Source organism: Macaca nemestrina, chromosome 14, assembly GCF_043159975.1.
Source record: "Macaca nemestrina isolate mMacNem1 chromosome 14, mMacNem.hap1, whole genome shotgun sequence".
In the NCBI taxonomy this organism is placed as follows: domain Eukaryota; kingdom Metazoa; phylum Chordata; class Mammalia; order Primates; family Cercopithecidae; genus Macaca; species Macaca nemestrina.
This window is the reverse complement of record NC_092138.1, coordinates 48,967,717-48,989,467: the sequence shown is the minus strand read 5'-3', so window position 1 is coordinate 48,989,467 and position 21,751 is coordinate 48,967,717. Positions and strand designations below refer to the sequence as shown.

The 21,751-nt window shown below is 44.6% G+C and overlaps 1 protein-coding gene across 1 annotated transcript in view; it reads left to right on the top strand.

Moving 5' to 3' along the window:
- Nucleotides 1-1,856: 1,856 nt before the first annotated feature.
- The window catches only part of LOC105489173 (perilipin 2), a 90,187-nt gene continuing 70,292 nt past the window's right edge, over nt 1,857-21,751 (top strand). Inside the window, exon 1 of the mRNA XM_071077845.1 lies at nt 1,857-2,004. The gene's annotated coding sequence lies outside the window, so the exon portion shown is untranslated. The remainder of the gene's footprint in view (nt 2,005-21,751) is intronic.

Below are 21,751 nucleotides of genomic sequence, written 5' to 3'. Positions count from 1 at the left end.
TGCTGTAAAAGTTATGTCTTCCATTTAGAAAGATAGAACATGCATCATCTTGTCTAGTCACTGTTAGCATTTTTATGATACTTTTCCAACTCTTACATTGAAAGTTATACACATTGATTTTCACCCAAACCTTGGTAAATTAAAAACCCTTGTTGAGATACAATTTACTTAACACATAATTCTCCAATTTAAGCTGTACAATTCAATGTCTTTTAGCCTATTCACAGACTTGTGCAACTATCTCTGCTATCTAAATCCAGAACATTGTCATCATTCCAAAAAGAAGCCCTGTTGGCTGGGCATGGTGGCTCACGCCTGTAATCCCAGCACTTTGGGAGGCCGAGGCGGGCGGATCATGAGGTCAGGAGATTGAGACCATACTGGCTAACACAGTGAAATCCCGTCTCTACTAAAAATACAAAAATTGGCCGGACATGGTGGAGCACACCTGTAGTCCCAGCTACTCGGGAGGCTGGTGTAGGAGAATCGCTTGAACCCGGGAGGCAGACGTTGCAGTGAGCCAAGATCACGCCGCTGCACTCCAGTCCGGGTGACAGAGTGAGACTGCATCTCAAAAAAAAAAAAAAAAAAAAAAAAAAAAGAAAGAAAGAAAAGATGCTTCAAGATGAAACTGATTATCTTCCCAGCCACTGGCTGCCAGAAACTCATTGGAGTGGATGATGAATACAAACTTCGTACTTTTTGTGAGAAGCATATGGCCACAGAAGTTGCTGCTGATGCTCTGGGTGAAGAATGGAAGGTTTATGTGGTCTGAATCAGTGGTGGGAACAACAAATTTCCCCATGAAGCAGGGTGTCTTAACCCATGGCCGTGTCTGCCTGCTACTGAGTAAGGGGCATTCCTGTTACAGACCAAGGAGAGTGGGACAAAGAAAGAGAAAATCAGTTTGTGGTTGTATTGTGGATGCCAATCTGAGCATTCTCAACTTGGTTATTGTGAAAAAAAAAAGGAGAGAAGGATATTCCTGGACTGACGGACTGACTGATACTATGGTGCCTCATCGCCTGGGGCCCAAAAAAGCTAGCAGAATTCGCAAACTTTTTTTTTTCTTTTTTTTTTGAGATGGAGTCTCAGTCTGTCACCCGGGCTGGAGTGCAGTGGTGTGATCTCGGCTCACTGCAACCTCCGCCTCCAGGGTTCAAGCGATTCTGCTGCCTCAGCCTCTCAAGTAGCTGGGATTACAGGTGCCCACCACCACGCTCAGCTAATTTTTTGTATTTTTAGTAGAGATGGTGTTTCACTATGTTGGCCAGGCTGGTCTCGAACTCCTGACCTTATGATTCACCCACCTCTGCCTTCAAAAGTGCTAGGAATACAGGCGTGAGCCACTGCGCCTGGCCAAACTTTTCAGTCTGTCTAAAGAAGATGATGTCAGGCCGGGCGCGGTGGCTCAAGCCTGTAATCCCAGCACTTTGGGAGGCCGAGAGGGGCGGATCACGAGGTCAGGAGATTGAGACCATCCTGGCTAACACGGTGAAACCCCGTCTCTACTAAAAAAAATACAAAAAACTAGCCGGGCGAGGTGGCGGGCGCCTGTAGTCCCAGCTACTCGGGAGGCTGAGGCAGGAGAATGGCGTAAACCCGGGAGGCGGAGCTTGCAGTGACCTGAGATCCGGCCACTGCACTCTAGCCTGGGCGACAGAGCGAGACTCCGTCTCAAAAAAAAAAAAAAAAAAAAAAAAAACAAAAAAAAAGAAGATGATGTCCACCAGTATGTTGTAAGAAAGCGCTTAAACAAAGAAGGTAAGAAACCTAGGACCTAGAAACAAAACATCCAAGATTCAGTGTGTTGTTACTCCACGTGTCTTGCAGCACAGATGGCAGTGTATTGCTCTGAAGAAGCAGCTTACTAAGAAAAATAAGGAAGAGGCTGCAGAATATGCTAAACTCTTGGCCAAGGGAAATTAAGGAGGCTAAGGAGAAGTGCCAGGAACAATTTGCGAAGAGATGCAGACTTTCCTCTCTGCGAGCTTCTGCTTCTAAGTGAGTAACAAATAAATAAGATCAGACTTGCAAAAAAAAAAAAAAAAAGAAAGAAAGAAAAAGAAAAGAAACCCTGTCACTCCCATTGCCCTCTTCTCAGCCCCTGGCAATCACTAGGCTACTTCTTATATCTATAGATTGCCTATACTGGATATTTTATTTAAATGAAATCATACAGTATGTGGCCTTTTGTGTCTGGCTTGTTTCACATAGCATAATGTTTTCGAGTTTCATCCATGTTGTAGCATGTATCAGTATTCATTCTTTTTTATGCCTGGATAATAACCCATTGTATGGCTATACCACGTTTTGTTTATTCATTCATTAGTTGATGGAAATTTGAGTTTTTTCCACCTTTTGGCCATTATAAATGATACTGCTGTGATCAATGGTGTATAAGAATTTGGCCAGGCAGGGTGGCTCAAGCCTGTAATAGCAGCACTTTGGGAGGCCGAGGCGGACGATCACTTGAGCTCAGGAGTTGGAGACCAGCCTGGCCAACGTGGTGAAACCCCATCTCTACTAAAAATACGAAAACTAGCTGGGCAAGGTGGCAGGTGCCTGTAATCCTAGCTACTCGGGAGGCTTGCAGTTAGCCGAGATCACACCATTGCACTCCAGCCTAGGCAACAGAGCAAGACTCTGTCTCGAAAAAAAGAATTTGAGTACTTGTTTTTAATTCTTTTGGATATATACCTAGGAGTAGAATTTCTGGGTCATATGTTAATTCTGTGTTTAACTTTTGAAGGAACCACCAAATAGTTTTCCATAGAGGCTGTAGCATCCTACATTTCTTCTAGCAATGTACAAGAGTTCCAATTTTTCCATATCCTCACCATTTATATATCTAGACTATAAAAAGAACAGCCTTGTTAGAGATATGATTTGCATATATTTTCTCCCATTCTGTGATTTGGCTTTTTATTTTCTTGATGATGTCCTTGGAAGCAAAAAGTTTTATATTTCAGTGATGTTCAATGTGTAGAATAAAATTTATAGGAGGCCATTGGTTTGGACTGAGCTCCTGTCCTAGGCCTAACAGATCCAACCAAAATGGAGTTACTAATGCTGAAATTGCATGTCAGTAAGTCAAAACTAAGATCTTTATCTGACCTTCTGAGAAATCAGGAGAGATAGAGAGAGAATAGCCAAATCCTCCAGCAGGCCAGTTTTAGCTGGCATGAAAAGGAAATCCCCTCTGCCTGTCTGTAAAAGCTATCTCTGGCATGATAAGGAAGTCCTCTCTGCCTGTTTATAAAAGCAATCTCTTCTGCTTTGCTCATTGGAAGACTCATTCTGTTTTATAGAATGATATATTGCCTGAGTTTAGAATCACAAATAAATAACAATTAAGATTTTTAAACTAAATGTGTTGTAATTTTCTCTTTTGACAAATATATTCATTTGTTCTTTTGTCATTTGTGCTTTTGATGTCATATCTCAGAAACCATTGTCTAATGAAAGCTCCTGAAAATGTACACATATGTTTTCTTTTAAAACTCTAATACTTTTCACTCTTACATTTGGGTGTATGGTCCGTTTTGATTTTATTTATTTGAGTTTTTTGTTGTTGTTGTTTATTCGTTTGTTTTTTGAGGTGGAGTCTTGCTCTGTCGCCCAGGCTGGAGTGCAGTGGTGTGATCTTGGCTCACTGCCAGCTCCGCCTCCCAGGTTCATGCCATTCTCCTGCCTCAGCCTCCCGAGTAGCTGGGACTACAGGCGCCCACCACCATGCCCAGCTAAATTTTTGTATTTTTAGTAGAGACAGGGTTTCACTGCGTCAGCCAGGATGGTCTCGATCTCCTGACCTTGTGATCCGCCCACCTTGGCCTCCCAAAGTGCTGGGATTACAGGCATAAGCCACCGCACCCGGCCAATTTTGAGGGTTTTTTTTAGATAGGGTCTTGCTCAATTGCCCAGGCTTCAGTGCAATGGCACAATCATGGCAGTTGGCTCACTGCAACTTCCAAAACTCTTAGGCTCAAGCAATCCTCCTGTCTCAGCCTCCTGAATAGTTAGGACTACAGATGCTTGCCACCACACATGGCTAATTTTTAAATTTCTTTAAAAGACATGTCTTTTTTTGTATGTGTGGGTGTGAAAGGGTCTTGCTCTGTTGCCCAGGCTGGAGTCCAGTGGCATGATCAGCTTGCTGGATTCAAGTGATCCTTTCATCTTAGCCTCCTGAGGAGCTGAAGCTACAGACACACACCATCATGCCCAGGTAATTTTTTAAATTTTTAGTAGGGACGAAGTCTCACTATATTGTTCAGGCTGGTCTTGAACTCCTGGGCTCAAGCGGTCCTCCCACCTCAGCCTCTGAAAGTGCTAGGATTACAGGACAAAGCCACTGTGCCTAGCCTGGAGTTAATTTTTGTATATGAAGTAAGCTAGGGTTCCAACTTCATTTTTTTTTTTTTTCACCTGACATCCATTTGTTTCAGCATTATTTGTTGGAAAGGTAGTTTATTTGGGTCAAGTTTGAGGACTGCAACCTGGGACCTTTGATTAAGTTGCCCTGAATATATGCTCTGATCAGCAGCAGTTACAAGTGAATTTTTAAAGAAAAAACAAGAGATAGTTCCTAAGTTGTTTACCAAGAATTTACCATAAAATAACATTAACTATTAATTGGCTATACATTGACTTTTCTTTTTAATTTTATGTTGTTTTATTTTATTTTGTAGAGACAGGGTTTTACCATGTTACCTAGGCTGGTCTTAAACTCCAGAACTCAGGGGATCCACCCGCCTTGGCCTCCCAAAGTGCTGAGATTACAGGCATGAGACACCACGCCTGGCTTGTTTTGGCTTTTGGTTTTGTTTAAGATAGGGTCTCACTGTTGCTTAGGCTGGACCATACTGGTGCAAGCACAAATCACTGCAGCCTCCACCTCCCAGGCTCAAGCAATCCTCCCACCTCAGTCCTGTAAGTATCTGGGTGTGCACCACCACACCTAGTTAATTGTTTTTTAAATTTTTTGTAGAGATGGGTTCTCTCTGTGTTGCCCAGGCTGGTCTGGAACTCCTGGGCTCAACCAGTCCTCCTGCCTCTCCTTCTCAAAGTGTTGAGACTATAGCACCGTGCCTGGCCCCAAATCCCTTTAAACAATTGTCCCCTGGACATGTCTGTGGGTGGGCAGGGGAGCTTGACATACTCATGTCTCTCTGGCCTCAATAAATTTTGCATCTCAACATCCCAGACTGCTCTAAGCTATTTTTCTTTACTCAGAAATCAGAATGTAGGCTGGGCATGGTGGCTCATCCCTGTAATCCCAGCACTTTGGTAAGCCTGCCTAGGTGGGAGGATAGCTTGAGCCTAGGAATTTGAGATCAGTCCTGATCTCAAATAGCAAGCCCACATATATATAAAATTTAAAAAAATTAGTTGGGGCCTGGTATGGTGACTTACACCTATAATCCTAGCACTTTGGGAGGCCGAGGCAGGTGGATTATCTGAGGTCAGGAGTTCGAGACCAGCCTGGCCAATATGGCAAAACCCTGTCTCTACTAAAAATACAAAAATTAGCTGGGCATGGTTGTGAGCACCTGTAATCCCAGCTACTCAGGAGGCTGAGATAGGAGAATCACTTGAACCCAGGGAACAGAGGTTACAGTAAGCTGAGATTATACCACTTCACTTCAGCCTGGGCCAAAGAGTGAAACTGTCTCAAAAAAACAAACAACAAAAAAAATTAGTTGGGTATAGTGGTGTGTACCTGTAGTCCCAGTTACTTGGGAGGCGAGGTAGGAGGATGGCCTGAGCCTGGGATGTCAAGTCTTCGATGAGCCCTGATCTCATCACTGCACTCCAGTCTGGGTGACAGAACAAGACCCTGTCTCAAAAAAAAAAAAAAAAAAAAAAAAAAAGCCAGACATTGTGGCAACAGTCTGTGGTCCCAACTACTTAGGAGGCTGAGGTGGGAGGATCACTTGAGCCCAGTAGACTGAGGCTGCAGTAAACTGTGATTGCACCATTGCCTTCCAGCCTGAGGGACAGAGCGAGACCCTGGCTAAGAAGTCAGAATGTATGTGTCCTTCAATTTTATTCTTCCTCTTCCTGATTGTATTGGCTATTCTCAGTCCTTTGAATTTCCAAACTCTTTTCAGAATCAGCTTGTTGATTTCTGCGAAGAAGACAGCTGGGGTTTCGAGAGGAGTGGTGTTAAATGTGTAGATCAGTTTGGGGAGTACTGCCATCTTATCAATATTAAGTCTTACAATCCATGAACATAGGATGTCTTTCCATTGATTTAGATCTTTTAAAATTTATTTCAGCAACGTTTGTAGTTTTCAGAGTACACGTTATACGATTCTTTTGTTAAATGTATTTCTATGTACTTGATTTATTTATTTATTTATTTATTTATTTGAGACAGAGTCTTGCTTTCACCCAGGTTGGAGTGCAGTGGTGCGATCTCAGCTCACTGCAACCTCCACCTCCCGGGGTTCAAGCAATTCTCCTGCCTCAGCCTCCCAAGTAGCTGGGACTACAGGCGCACGCTACCACACCCTGCTAATTTTTTTTTTTTTTTTTTTTTTGAGACGGAGTCTCGCTCTGTCGCCCAGCCCAGGCTGGAGTGCAGTGGCGCGATCTCGGCTCACTGCAAGCTCCGCCTCCCGGGTTCACGCCATTCTCCTGCCTCAGCCTCCCAAGTAGCTGGGACTACAGGCGCCCACAACCGCGCCTGGCTAATTTTTTGTATTTTTAGTAGAGACGGGGTTTCACCGTGGTCTCGATCTCCTGACCTTGTGATCCGCCCGCCTCGGCCTCCCAAAGTGCTGGGATTACAGGCGTGAGCCACCGCGCCCGGCCCACCCTGCTAATTTTTATATTTTTACTAGAGAAGAGGTTTCACCATGTTGGCCAGACTGGTCTCAAACTCCTGACCTCAGGTGATATGCCCACCTCAGCCTCCCAAAGTGCTGGGATTATAGGCATGAGCCACCATGGGCAACTGTATTTTTGTTTTTAATTTATTTTTTTGAGATAGGGTCTCACTCTGTCACCCAACCTGGACTTCAATGGTGCAATTATAGTTCACTGCAGCCTCAACTTCCCAGACTCAAACCCTCTTCCCACCTCAGCTTCCCGAGTAGCTAAACTACACAGCTGCATGCCACGACACCCAGCAAAAAAATTTTTTTTTTTGAGACGGAGTCTGGCTTGTTGTCCAGGCTGGAGTACAGTGGCTAGATTTTGGCTCACTGAAACCTCCACCTCCCGGGGTTCAAGCAATTCTCCTGCCTCAGCCTCCCAAGTAGCTGGGACTACAGGTGCATGCTCCACACCCTGCTAATTTTTATATTTTTACTAGAGAAGAGGTTTCACCATGCTGGCCAGACTGGTCTCAAACTCCTGACCTCAGGTGATATGCCTACCTCAGCCTCCCAAAGTGCTGGGATTATAGGCATGAGCCACCATGGGCAACTGTATTTTTGTTTTTAATTTATTTTTTTGAGATAGGGTCTCACTCTGTCACCCAACCTGGACTTCAATGGTGCAATTATAGTTCACTGCAGCCTCAACTTCCCAGACTCAAACCCTCTTCCCACCTCAGCTTCCCGAGTAGCTAAACTACACAGCTGCATGCCACGACACCCAGCAAAAAAAATTTTTTTTTGAGACGGAGTCTGGCTCGTTGTCCAGGCTGGAGTACAGTGGCTCGATTTTGGCTCACTGAAACCTCCACCTCCCGGGTTCAAGTGATTCTCCTGCCTCAGCCTCCTGAGTAGCTGGGATTACAGGCGCCCGCCACCATGCCTGGCTAATTTTTGTAGTTTTAGTAGAGATGGGTTTTCACCATGTTGGCCAGGCTGGTCTTGAACTCCTGATCTCAGGTGATCCACCTGCCTCAGCCTCCCAAAGTGCTGGGATTACAGGTGTGAACCACTGCGCTGGGCCTCACCCAGCAATTTTTTTTTTTTTTTTTTGAGACGGAATCTCACTCTGTTGCCTAAGCTGGAGTGCAATGGCATGATCTTGGCTCACTGCAATCTCTGCCTCCTGGGTTCAAGTGTTTCTCCTGCCTCAGCCTCCAAAGTAGCTGGGATTACAGGCACCTGCCACCATGCCTAGCTAATTTTTGTATTTTTAGTAGAGACGGTGTTTTGCCACATTGGCCAGGCTGGTCTCAAACTCTTTACCTCAGGTGATCTGCCCTACTCGGCCTCCCAAAGTGCTGGGATTACAGACGTGAGCCACCCCTCCCAGCCCACCCAGCAAATGTTTAAAAAGAATTTTTGTAGAGTTGGGGCTCTCACTGTATTAACTAGATTGGTCTCGAACTCCAGATTGGCTCCAGATTGGCCTCAAGTGATCTCAAACTCCAGATTGGCCTCAAGTGATCCTCCCACCTCAGCCTCCAAAGTGTCAGGATTACAAGTGAGAGCCACCATGTCTGGCCTGTATTTTTTTTTAATGCTGTCATAAATGAAATTGCCTTCTTAATTTCATTTTGGGATTGTTCCCTACTAGTGTAAAGAACTGATTTTTTTTTTTTTTTTGTAAAGTTGATGTACCCTGCAACCTTGCTGAAGTCATTTTTAAATTCTAATAGTTTTTTTTTTAGTAAATTCCTTAAAATGTTCTTTCTTTCTTTCTTTCTTTTTTTCTTTTTTTTGAGATGGAGTCTCGGTCTGTTGCCCAGGCTGGAGTGCAGTGGCATGATCTCAGCTCACTGCAACTTCTGCCTCCTGGGTTCAAGCAATTGTCCTGCCTCAGCCTCCTGAAAATTTTTTGTATACAAGATCATACACCGTGCAAGTAGAGATTGTGTTACTTCTTATTTTCCAATCTGGAGACCTTGTATTTATTTATTTTCTTGCGTAATAGCCCTCACTGGAACCTCCAGTGCAATGTTGAATGGCAGTGGCAAAGTGGACCTGCTTGTCTTATTTCTGATGTTAGAGGAAAAGCATTCAGTCTTTCACCATTAAGTGTGATGTTAGTGATGGGGTTTTAGCTATGTCTACAATGCCAGTGCATATTCTAGTATAGAAGTTCCAGCTGAGGGTAGAAATAGAGAACAAAGGTCAGAAGAAAAAGTTGGGCTACATTTGGGAATCCTCAGTATTCAGATGAGAGTTCAAGTTATGGAAACTTAAGATTGTCCAGGGCAGATCACATAGGATGAGAAGAGGATTGGGGATTGATATGGTTTGGCTTTGTGTCTCCACCCAAATCTCATTTTGAATTGTAATTCCCATGTATTGTGGGAGGGACCTGGTGGGCCGTGATTGGATCATGGGGGTGGTTTCCCTATGCTGTTCTCATAGTAGTGAGGGAGTTCTCATGAGATCTGATGGTTTAAAAGTGGCAGTTTTCCCTGCGCTCACTCTCTCCTGCCATCTTGTGAGGAAGGTGCTTGCTTCCCCTTCTCTTTCCACCATGATTTTAAGTTTCATAAGGCCTCCCCAGCCATGCATAACTGTGAGTCAACTAAACCTCTTTCCTTCATAAATTACCTAGTCTCAGGCAGTTCTTTATAGTGTATGAGAATGAACTAAAACAGAGAATTGGTACTAACAGAGTGAGGTACTGCTATAAAGATAACCTGAAAATGTGGAAGTGACTTTGGAACTGGGTAATAAGCAGAAATTGGAACAGCTTGGAGGGCTCAGAAGAAGACAGGAAGATGTGGGAAAGTTTGGAGCTTACTAGAAACTTGCTGAATGGTTTTGACCAACATGCTCATAGTGATATGGACAATGAAGTCCAGGCTAAGGTGGTCTCAGATGGAAATGAGGAACTTTTTGGAAACTGGAGCAAAGGTCACTCTTGCTATGCTTTAGCAAAAAGACTGGTGGCATTTTGCCCCTGCCCTAGAAATCTGTTGAACTTTGAACTTGAGAGAGATGATTTAGGGCATCTGGCAGGAGAAATTTCTAAGCAGCAAAACATTCAAGAGGTGATCCGGATTTTTCTGAAAGCATACAGTCACATACGGTCACAAAGAGATGATTTGAAATTTGAACTTTTGTTTTGTTTTGTTCTTTTGAGATAGAGTCTTGCTATGTCACCCAGGCTGGAGTGCAGTGGCACGATCTCAGCTCACTGCTTTCTATGCTAAAACCAGAAAAGTCCCAATCAAACTAAGACAAATTGGTCACTTTTAGGAATACATGAATAAATACCTTTTCCCAAAGAGACTGAAGGAAGTTGAAATGTAATGGTGAGTTGAGATTGTGGTTCCTAGGCTACCCCACCAATACTTAGCAAATTCATAAGTCATGTAAAAACTTTTTCTAAGCCTTGAAGCTATGTTTGTCTAGTCCCTGAAATCTGACCACTCTTCTCCTTTTTATTTATTTATTTATTTATTTATTTATTTATTTATTTGTGAGACAGAGTCTCATCTGTCGCCCAGGCTGGAGTGCAATGGCGCGATCTTAGCTCACTGCAACCTCCGCCTCCTGGGCTCAAACGAAAACAACTCTCCTTTTCATCTTACATTCCGTAGCCTGGAGCCCCTGTCTGCCATGAGTGGTAGGATGTGGGTAAGGCAGGTGGACAGCTCCAGGGCAACAGAGACAGAGGAGATTCTCGCACAAGAAGAGGAGCCGGACCAGACCTTTAAAAGCTCCTCCAGAGGCCGGGCATGGTGGCTCACACCTGTAATCCCAGCACTTTGGGAGACCGAGGCGGGTGGATCACCAGGTCAGGAGATCGAGACCATCCTGGCTAACACGGTGAAACCCTGTCTCTACCAAAAATACAAAAAATTAGCCGGGCATGGCGGTGGGTGCCTGTAGTCCCAGCTACTTGGGAGGCTGAGGCAGGAGAATGGCATGAACCTGGGAGGCGGAGCTTGCAGTGAGCCAAGATCGTGCCACTGCACTCCAACCTGGGCGACAGAGCGAGACTCCATCTCAAAAAAAAAAAAAAAAAAAACCTCCTCCAGAAATAATAGCTGGGGCATTTATGAAAAGGAAGCAGGTATCAGCAGCAGAAGGGCCCAGGAACAAGAATAGTGAAGCACAAGGGGCTGCTTGTTTGTGCTGTTATTTGCAAGTCAGGAACTGTTTGACTTGACAAACACGTTATCACTCATGACTATTTTAAGAGAATTTCTGTCACGGTAAGTCCACTTCTAATCATTTCCACTAAGGGCACAATCAGGAATGTATGCAAATATATGTACAAAGAAGAAAAAAGGTACTGATTACAGTTTTGTAGTAGTAAAGATCTACAAGAGAAAGTGATACTTAATTGAGCTGAGCCGTGAAGGGTAAATAGGAGTTAGCCAGGTCTGCAGGGTGGGGAAGAGTAAGAAGGGAAGTTAAAGGGAACAGCATGTGCCAAGTTACAGAGATAGGACAGAATGTATTGGGAAACAGTAGGAAATTGGGTATTACTGGAGCAAAGGATACACTGTGAATGGGGGAAGGGACAAGGCTGGGAGGAAAACCTCAGAAGCAGAACAGAATTATAATGTCAATTTTTAAAATCATAGTCATTTTCCTCTTTGAGTGAATAAAAAACCACATTCTTTAGGTTGGCATGTATACACAGAGAGATAAGAAATCTAACTCTGTATGCAGAAAACTCAAACCAAGGGAAGTAGTGAATTATCCTTGAGTTTAAATGTTATTTGCAATAATAAAATAGGGAGATTAAAGAGTCCTGCTACTTTGATGTCAGGTGAAATCATGTCTATGTATAATACACTGGTCAAAGTTCAAGAACTGGTTATCTTTATAAAAACACTGCTCTCTTCTTTGCAAAGTCATCACAATGGCTCCAGAATTATTGGGGCAAAACATTTTGTTTTTCATGTAAAAAGTTATCTTTTTATTTATTTCTTTATTTATTTTGAGACAGAGTCTCACTCTGATGCACAGGCTGGAGTGCAGTGGCACAATCTTGGCTCACTACAACCTCTGCCTCCCGGATTCAAGCAATTCTCCTGCCTCAGCCTCCTGAGTAGCTGGGACTCAGGGATGTGCCTCCATGCCTGGCTAATTTTGTATTTTTAGTAGAGACGGGGTTTCACTATGTTGGCCAGGCTGGTCTCGAACTCCTGACCTGAGGTGATCCACCCGCCGTGGCCTCCCAAAATGCTGGGATTACAGGTGTGAGCCACGGCGCCTGGGCCAAAAGTTATCTTTTTAGTCAAGTTGATAAAAAAATAAAACTTTGCTTATTGCTGATGGATCTATTTACATAATAAGAAATTTCTCTAAATTTATCATTATCACATTGTCTCAATCATTACCTGCTGTTGTTACCACTTATCTGTTCTTAAACTCCACTTACTTTTTGCAACTCGTCTTTTTGCTACTTCTACTGCTAAATAATCTTCGCAAAGGGAGTCTTTTCTTCCTATCTCTTCTCATCACCTGCTTCATTGTTCCCTGATCACAGAGATCAAAACCAAAATAATGTACCACCATCACTGTAGGGGATGGAAAAACACACACGGACCTTTTTCTTCTACCCTCCTAGGTTCTCCAGCTGGAGTCCTGGGAATCAAACTGATTAAAGATAGGTTAACAAGAGAAAAACAGAGTTTATTAGCATGGACAGCACACATACACAAAGGAGAAACTCAGTAATGAGTAACTCAAAGGGGTGGTTAAAATCTGGGGCTTAGCCGGGCGCGGTGGCTCACGCCTGTAATCCCAGCACTTTGGGAGGCCGAGGCAGGCGGATCACAAGGTCAGGAGATCGAGACCATGGTGAAACCCCGTCTCTACTAAAAATACAAAAAAAATTAGCCGGGCGCGGTTGTGGGCGCCTGTAGTCCCAGCTACTCGGGAGGCTGAGGCAGGAGAATGGCGTGAACCCGGGAGGCGGAGCTTGCAGTGAGCCGAGATCGCGCCACTGCACTCCAGCCTGGGCGACAGAGCAAGACTCCGTCTCAAAAAAAAAAAAAAAAAAAAAATCTGGGGCTTATATAGCATCTTAACATGGAACAGTATATATGTAGAGAAGTGACAAGATAAAAGGGTTACAGCTTTTAGGGGCAGCAAACTGTGGGGAGGTAAATATGTGGGGGAGAAACCATTGGAAGATAAAGGTTATTTTATTTCTTTTGAGGCAGGGTCTCTCTCCATTGCCCAGGCTGGAGTGCAGTGGCTCCATCTCGGCCCACTGCAACCTCCACCTCCCAGCTTCAAGTGATTCTCTTGCTTGGCTTCCCAAATAGCTGGGATTGTAGGCACCTGCCACTATACTCAGGTATTTTTATTTTATCGTATTTTTAGTAGAGATGGGGTTTCAGGCCAGGCACAATGGCTCACGCCTGTAATCCTAGCACTTTGGGAGGCAGAGGTGAGCGGATCCCTTGAGCTCAGAAGTTCGAGACCAACCTGAGCAACATGGAGAAACCCCCATCTCTACCAAAAATATAAAACAATTAGCTGGGCATAGTGGTGCATGCCTGTGGTCCCAGCTACTCAGAGAGGCTGAAGTGGGAGTATTGCTTGAGCCTGGGAGGTAGAGGTTGCAGTGAGTTGAGATCGTGCCACTGCACTCCAGCCTGGGTGACAGAATGAGACCCCATCAAAAAAAAAAAAAACAGAGAGAGAGAGAGAGAAGGGGTTTCACCATGTTGGCCAGGCTGGTCTCAAACTCCTGCCCTCAAATGATCCACCCACCTCGGCCTCCCAAAGTGCTGGGATTACAGGCCTGAGCCACAGCACCCGGCCAAAGGTTATCTTAATAAAGTTTTTTTATGTAGATTCCTTTCTCAGTGCTATGTCTGATCCCTGTCCTGGTAAGAGTGTGGGCTAAAAGTCAGGAATGATTGAGTTGTTCTCCTTTTCATGGAGGGGGAAGGAAATACCCTTACAATTTATGTCCTGTTCTTAGACAGGGGAAAGAAGCCCAAGAGCCTGTTTTTTGTTTCTGTTTTTGTTTTTGTTTTTTTAAATTGGAGGCAGGGGCCGGGCGCGGTGGCTCAAGCCTGTAATCCCAGCACTTTGGGAGGCCGAGACGGGCGGATCACGAGGTCAGGAGATCGAGACCATCCTGGCTAACACGGTGAAACCCCGTCTCTACTAAAAAATACAAAAATCTAGCCGGGCGAGGTGGCGGGCGCCTGTAGTCCCAGCTGCTCGGGAGGCTGAGGCAGGAGAATGGCGTAAACCCGGGAGGCGGAGCTTGCAGTGAGCTGAGATCCGGCCACTGCAGTCCAGCCTGGGCAACAGAGCAAGACTCCGTCTCAAAAAAAATAAATAAATAAAAAATAAAAAAATAAATTGGAGGCAGGGTCTTGTTCTGTTGCCCGGGCTGGAGTGCAGGGGCACAATCACAGTTCACTGCACTCTCAACCTTCTGGGCTCAAGCAATCCTCCCACCTCAGCCTCCTCAGTAGCTGGGACTATAGGCATGTACCGCCACGCCAGGCCAATTTTTGTATTTTTTTGTAGAGACAGAGTCTCACTATGATGCCCAGGCTGGTCTCAAACTCCTGGGCTTGAGTGATCCTCCCTCTTCAGCCTCCCAAAGTGCTGGGATTATAGGTGTGAGCCCCAAGAGCTTCTTTTGCATCAGCTATTTCTCAATCTTCTTCAGCTCAAAATAATCCTATTCGAATGACATTTTTGGGGTAGGATGTTCTAATCCACTGCAATGCCATTTATTGCATCAGCCAACACTGGATTCGTGATATCACTTGCTCACAGGTAGAGGCTATTAGACTCCCCTGACTGGTTAATTGAAATGAATGCATCTTCACTCTCTGTTTTCTTTTTTTAAATTTTGGCACTCATTTTTCAAGTTTCCGACAAAACATCTTGAAATGTCCCTCTGTAGGCCTCAAATAGTTAAGAGCCTCAGAAAAGCATAATTGGTTCTAAAGGTAACAATTCCTTTTAGTTGTGAGAACCAGTCTCACAACTTGCAATTATGGCCATAGAATTTTAGCAGTGCACACTAGCATGTACTTCAGAAATTATCTTGTCCAGATCCTTCTTATAGATAAAGCAACTGAACACAACACAGTGACTGAGTGACCTTGGGCAATTTACCTATCTTCTCACTTTTCTTATCAAATTGATCTCAGCAGTTCCTATACCTTTGAGGGTTATTGTAAGGAATAAATAATAAAAGGCTGGGCACAGTGGTTCACATTTGTAATTCCAGCACTTTGGGAGGCCAAGGCAGGAGAAACAAGTGAGCCCAGGAGTTTGACACCAGCCTGGGCAACATACCAAGACCCAGTTTCTAAAAGAAAAGGTTAAAAATTAGCAGGGCATGGTGGTGCATGCCTGTAGTCCTAGGTGCTTAGGAGGCTGAGGCCGGTGGATCATTTGAGCCCAGGAGTTTGAAGTCACAGAAAAGTGGTGTCGTTGTCTGGGATAAATATCAGAGGTTTCTTGTCTCATGCCAAGGGAATCGAGAATGTGGACACATAAGAAGTGGGTTTAAGAGCATTGGTTTAACAGGCAAAAGGAAGAGAAAAAGGAATACCTCTCTCTTGGAGAGAGAGGGACTCCTGAGTGGGACTTTTGGTCTTATGGTGAAACACATGGGGTTTTATAGACGAGCTTGAGGAAGCCGTGTCTGAGTTACATAGAGCCCAAGAGATTGGATGGACCAGGTGTGCCATTTTCATAGCACGCAAAGAAGCTGGCTGCCCTACCCTAATATTTTATTATGCAGATGGGTCCTCTACCTGGCTGGAGCCATGTTGCCTGTTCCTTTACTGTACACGTGGTCGACAAAGAAAAGGGAAAATGGAGCCTCCATGTTGAACATGCCTCACCCCCAGGTAGCCTTTTCCTATTGGCACAGCTGTTGGCATTTACTTGTGTAAGCTTCCAGCTTGCTTATTTATGTCTGCAGCTCGGTTTTTCAGGCTACTCTTTGTTAGAAAAGAAATGATTTAGGAGCTGCTTGGTAAGAACCCTCACTATCTGTCTAAATAATTTATTTCTAGTTCCTGTATCAACAGTGAGCTGTGGGCCAGGTGTGGTGGCTCACGCCTGTAATCCCAGCATTTTGGGAGGCTGAGGTGGACAGATCACTTGAGGTCAGCAGTTCCAGACCATCCTGGCCAACATGGTGAAACCCCTGTCTCTACTAAAAATACAAAAATTAGCTGGTCATGGTGGCTCACGCCTATAATCCCAGCTATTTGGGAGACTGAGGCAGGAGAATCGCTTGAACCCAGGAGGCAGAGGTTGCAATTAGCTGAGATTGTGCCACTGCACTCTAACCTGGGCAACAGAGAGAGACTCCATCTCAGAAACAAACAAATCAGTGACAAACCAATGCACTCTAGCCTGGTGACAGAGTGAGACCCTGTCTCTAAAAAGAAAAAAAAAGGGCCCTGCACAGTGACTCACACGTGTAATCCTAACACTTTAGGAGGCCAAGGCGGGAGCATTGCTTGAGCCTAGGAGTTTGAGACCAGCCTGGGCAATATGGCGAAACCCCATGTCCGCAAAAAATACAAAAAGTAGCTGTGATAGCATGTGCCTGAAGTCCCAAGTACTTGGGAGGCCGAGGTGGGAGGATCGCTTGAGCCTGGGAGGCAGAGATTGCAGGAGCCAAGATTGCACCTCTGCACTTCAGCCTGGGCCGCAGAACAAGACCCTGTGTCAAAAAAAAAAAGAAAAAATATAAATGAGATAATGCAAGTGAAACAGAGCAGTAATCATTCAATAAATGTTTGTTATGACCATGGATACAACAACTAAAAAGTCCTGAATTTGCTATTTACAATTAACTCGGGAAGTCCCTAAATATCTCTGGATCTCAGTTTTCACAATCCATGAAATGAATGAGAAGGTTAGACTAAGTCAGTGGTTCAAGTTGTGCTGTGGAGTCCTAGGGCTTCCCTGAAGGACAGCAGAGAGGGGCTGGGAGGCCAGCAGACAGCCACCAAATAATCTACCTTTCTTCAACCAAAGCTGTTTAGCTTTCATCTTCTGAAATTTTTTTTTTTTTTTTTTTTTTGAGACAGAGTCTCACTCTGTCACCCAAGCTGGAGTGCAGTGGCCGGATCTCAGCTCACTGCAAGCTCCACCTCCCGGGTTCACGCCATTCTGCTGCCTCAGCCTCCCGAGTAGCTGGGACTACAGGCGTCCGCCACCTCGCCCGGCTAGTTTTTTGTATTTTTTTAGTAGAGACGGGGTTTCACCATGTTAGCCAGGATGGTCTCGATCTCCTGACCTTGTGATCCGCCCGTCTCGGCCTCCCAAAGTGCTGGGATTACAGGCTTGAGCCACCGCGCCCAGCTCGTCTGCTGAAATTTTTGTTTGAATAAAATAGTTCTGAGCTGGGCATAGGGTCATGCCTGTAATCGCAGCATTTTGTGAGGCCACAGTGGGAGGATCATTTTAGGCCAGGAGTTTGAGACCAACTTGAACCCCATCTCTGAAAAAAATAAAAATAAATAAAAATTGTGCTTAAAAAAAGTAACTACTTAGCAAGATAAACTTTAAGGTTCTTTCAGCTCAAGATTCTATGATTTTGCAAAGATCACACTGTGTCCTTTGTTCTGGTTTCAAAATAAAGACAGGGATTTTATTTTTTTATTTTTGAGACAGAGTCTCACTCCTCATCACCCAGGCTAGAGTGCAGTGGTGCAATCTCGGCTTACTGCAACCTTTGCCTTCCAGGTTCAAGCGATTCTCGTGCCTCAGCCTCCCAAGTAGCTGGGATTGCAGGTGTGCACCACCACACTTGGCTAATTTCTGTATTTTTAGTAGATACAAGGTTTCACCACATTGGCCCAGCTGGTCTCAAGTGATTTGCCCTCAACTCCTCGCCTCAAATGATCCATCTGCCTTAGCCTCCCAAAGTGTTGGGATTACAGTCATACATCACCATGCCCAGCCAAAATAAAGACAAAGATTTTTACATTTTTAAGGATAAGATCAACTTATGACTACAGGCACAGAGCCAGGACGGAACTCTAGGTCTCCTGACAGTAAGGAAGATATAATGTCTTGAGGTTAAAAGGAAGGAGATCTTCAAATGATTAATGCTCAGTAATGACTATGGACATTCTTCTGTTTTGGTTATAGGGAAACAAACCCTGGATTTTTGCTTCTTAGTTTTCTTTTGGATTATTTAAGGAGTGAGTATTCTCTTTTTTTTTTTTTTTTTTTTTTGAGACGTAGTCTCGCTCTGTCGCCCAGGCTGGAGTGCAGTGGCCGGATCTCAGCTCACTGCAAGCTCCGCCTCCCGGGTTTACACCATTCTCCTGCCTCAGCCTCCCGAGTAGCTGGGACTACAGGTGCCCGCCACCTTGCCCGGCTAGTTTTTTGTATTTTTTTAGTAGAGACGGGGTTTCACCGTGTTAGCCAGGATGGTCTCGATCTCCTGACCTTGTGATCCGCCCGTCTCGGCCTCCCAAAGTGCTGGGATTACAGGCTTGAGCCACCGCGCCTGGCCAGAGTGAGTATTCTTTAGGTGACAGTGCTGATTACGATCCAGTCTACAATTAACACATTTATTACCCAATCCTTTTCTGGGTAACTGAAGTTTAATGTTTGCTGGATTATAGTTGATTGAGAAAGAGGACCGTAAGGAGAGATTTCAGCATCACTTTCACTCAGATTTATTTTTAAAAAGGTTATAGGGTGGTTATTGCCATGTTATTGAGATATCCAGGTGAGCTTTGTATATTTCAGATGCAATTCTCTGGTACAGTTCTATTTTCAGTAAACCTACCCCAATTTCAAAGCTCTAATCAAAAAAGAGGTTGTATTGGTCGGGTGCAGTGGCTTACACCTGTAATCCCAGAACTTTGGGAGGCTGAGGCGGGTGGATCACATGAAGCCAGGAATTCAAGACCAGCCTGGCCAACATAGCAAAACTCCATCTCTACTAAAAAGACAAAAATTAGCTGGTGTGGTGGTGCACATCTGTAATCCCATCTACTTGGGAGGCTGAGGCACAAGAATCGCTTGAACTGGGGAGGCGGAGGTTGCAGTGAGCCGAGACTGCCCCACTGTGCTCCAGCCTGGGTGACGTAGCAAGACTCTGTCTCAAAAAAAAAAAAAATTATTTTTTTAAAAAAAGGTTGTATATGTAATCCCAGCATTTTGGGAGGCCGAGGCAGGCATATCACCTGAGGTCAGGAGTTCAAGACCAGCCTGGCCAATATGGTGAAATCCTGTCTCTACTAAAAATACAAAAATTAGCCGGGCATGGTGGCGGACACTTGTAACCCCAGCTACTTGGGAGGCTGAGGCAGGAGAATAGCTTGAACCCCAGAGGCAGAGGTTGCAATGAGTAGAGATCACACCATTGCACTCCAGCCTGGGCGACAAGACTGAAACTCCATCTCATAAAGAAAGAAAGAAGGAAAGAAGGAATAAAGGAAGGAAGGAAGGAAGGAAGGAAGGAAGGAAGGAAAGAAAGAAGGAGGGAAGGAGGAAAGGAGAGAAGGAGGGACGGAGGGAGGGAGAGAAGGAGGGAGGGAGGGAAGGAAGGAAGGAAGGAAAGAAAGAACTTCAACACACATTATTTTATTTGATACTTACAAAAATTCTCTGAGGTAGACAGAAGAGGTTTCTTCCCTGATCACAGAAGAGAAAACAAAGGCTCAGGGAAGTTGATTATTATAACTATTCTACAGCTAATAAGTTGGTTATGCAGTCGTTAAGTCTTTATTGAACATCTCTAGCATCCAGGCATTGGGTTAAGGACCCAGGACTCAAGTTCAAATGAATCACACCTCAGTGTGGTTCTCTTACTTGGAGTAGTTCTTGAATGCCTCAGTTTTAAACTTAAGGAGGCTTTCTTACAACTTTAAACTGTTTAACAGATAATTCTTAATTCACATAGTATAATATAACATACCCAACAACATTTTGCAACAGGCCAGGTGCGGTGGCTCACGCCTGTAATCACAGTACTTTGGGAGGCTGAGGTGGGTGGATGATCCAAGTTCAGGAGTTCGAGACTAGCCTAACCAACTTGGCAAAACCCTGTCTTTACCAAAAATACAAAAAAAAAAAAAAATTAGCCTGACATGGTGGCGTATGCCTGTAGTCTCAGCCACCTGAGGCTGAGGCAGGAGAATCGCTTGAACCCAGGAGGCGAAGGTTGCAGTGAACTGCACTCCAGCTGGGACGACAGAGCAAGACTGTCTCAAAAAAAAAAAAAAAAAAAAAATTCTGCAACAGCTGATGACAATCGAAAGAGAAAAGTAAAGACTGACTTTTCTAACTATAGTATTTTGCCTGCTAGGCATTCTAGGTTTTTATTTTAAAAATGTCTTAGGAAACTCCAGCTGTTACAAGGAAGTATTGCTTTTGGTTTAATGTTTTATCCTGCTAGTGCACTCCACCCTTAAGTGATCTTAATGACTAATAGGACTGGCACCAGTTCTCACTTACCAGATGTGAATTCCACTTACTAGTTTGTTTTTTGTCTTCTGCTAATTTGCAGTTGTAGACAAAAACAGAGTAAAGAAGTTCTTAAAACAAATGAAAATCGGCAATGTAGTCGCTGTTTAATTTTTGAATTGGCCTGGCACAGTGGCCTCACCTAAGAGTCATATGGTTGTTATGTTCCCTGATGTTAGGGGGCCCTCCCCTGCAGCCCACAGTGACTCAGAAGGCAGCTGCCGAGAACAGGAAGGCCTGGGGTTCATGTGACAAGCCACCAGCCTTTACCAGAGCAAACAAAGTAGGTGGGATGTTCCCCTGTCCCCTGACCACCAGTTTTATATCACATTTCAGAGCTTTTATTTTTCCTTCCTCAGACAGCTCTGAATTTTCTCTTTGACCTAATTTGATTTGTGGAGAAATGCTGTCGAAAGGGCCTGCTGAGATTTTGTCCTGGCCTGCCTCACTGAAGAAGGCCAACAATCTGTTTGCATAGCAAGAATGAAAAAAATGTTTCTGTGCTTCAGAGATTACTGAATACTCTTTTTCCAAAATGAATCCGTTCCTTCTAGCAGGGATCATTTTTGCTAATTGGGAAGATAAAGCTGTCAATATTCAGTAGCCAATCTCTAGATTTCTTTCTTTCCTTCCTCCCTTCTTTCTTTTCTTTTCTTTTCTTTCCCTTTTTTTTTCTGAGACAGAGTCTGGCTCTGTCGCCCAGGCTGGGGTGCAGTGGCACGATCTCTGCTCACTGCAACCTCCCACTCCTGGGTTCAAGCGATTCTCCTGCCTCAGCTCCCAAGTAGCTGGGATTACAGGCATGTGCCATCACACGTGGCTAATTTTTGTATTTTTTGTAGAGATGGGGTTTCGTCATATTGGCCAGGCTGGTCTCAACTCCTGATCTCAAGTGATCCGCCTGCCTCGCCTCCCATAGTGCTGGGATTACAGGTGTGAGTCATCACACCCAGTGCCAATCTCTAGATTTCAAGAGAACACATGACATCATAGTTTCTTGGAGATTTTCTTCACTGGATTTAAGTCATTGTTCTCCAATGTGTTCTGAGGGCTACCTACATTTGAATCATCGAGATTAAGTTATCATCATCTCTACCAAAGGACCTTGTAATCTGTGTTTTTTTCAAGATTAAGTCTCCCTCTGTTGCCCAGGCTGGAGTACAACGGCGCGATCTCGCTCACTGGCAACCTCCGCCTCCGAGGTTCAAGCAATTATCTGCCTCAGCCTCCTGAATAGCCACCACACCCAGCTAATTTTTGTATTTTTTGAGATGGAGCCCCGCTCTGTGGCCCAGGCTGGAGTGCAGTGGTGCAATCTCGGCTCACTGCAACCTCCGGCTCCTGGGTTCAAGCAATTTTCCTGCCCCAGCCTCCCTAGTAGCTGGGGTTACAGGTGCCCGCCACTATGCCTGGCTAATTTTTTCTGTGTACTTTTA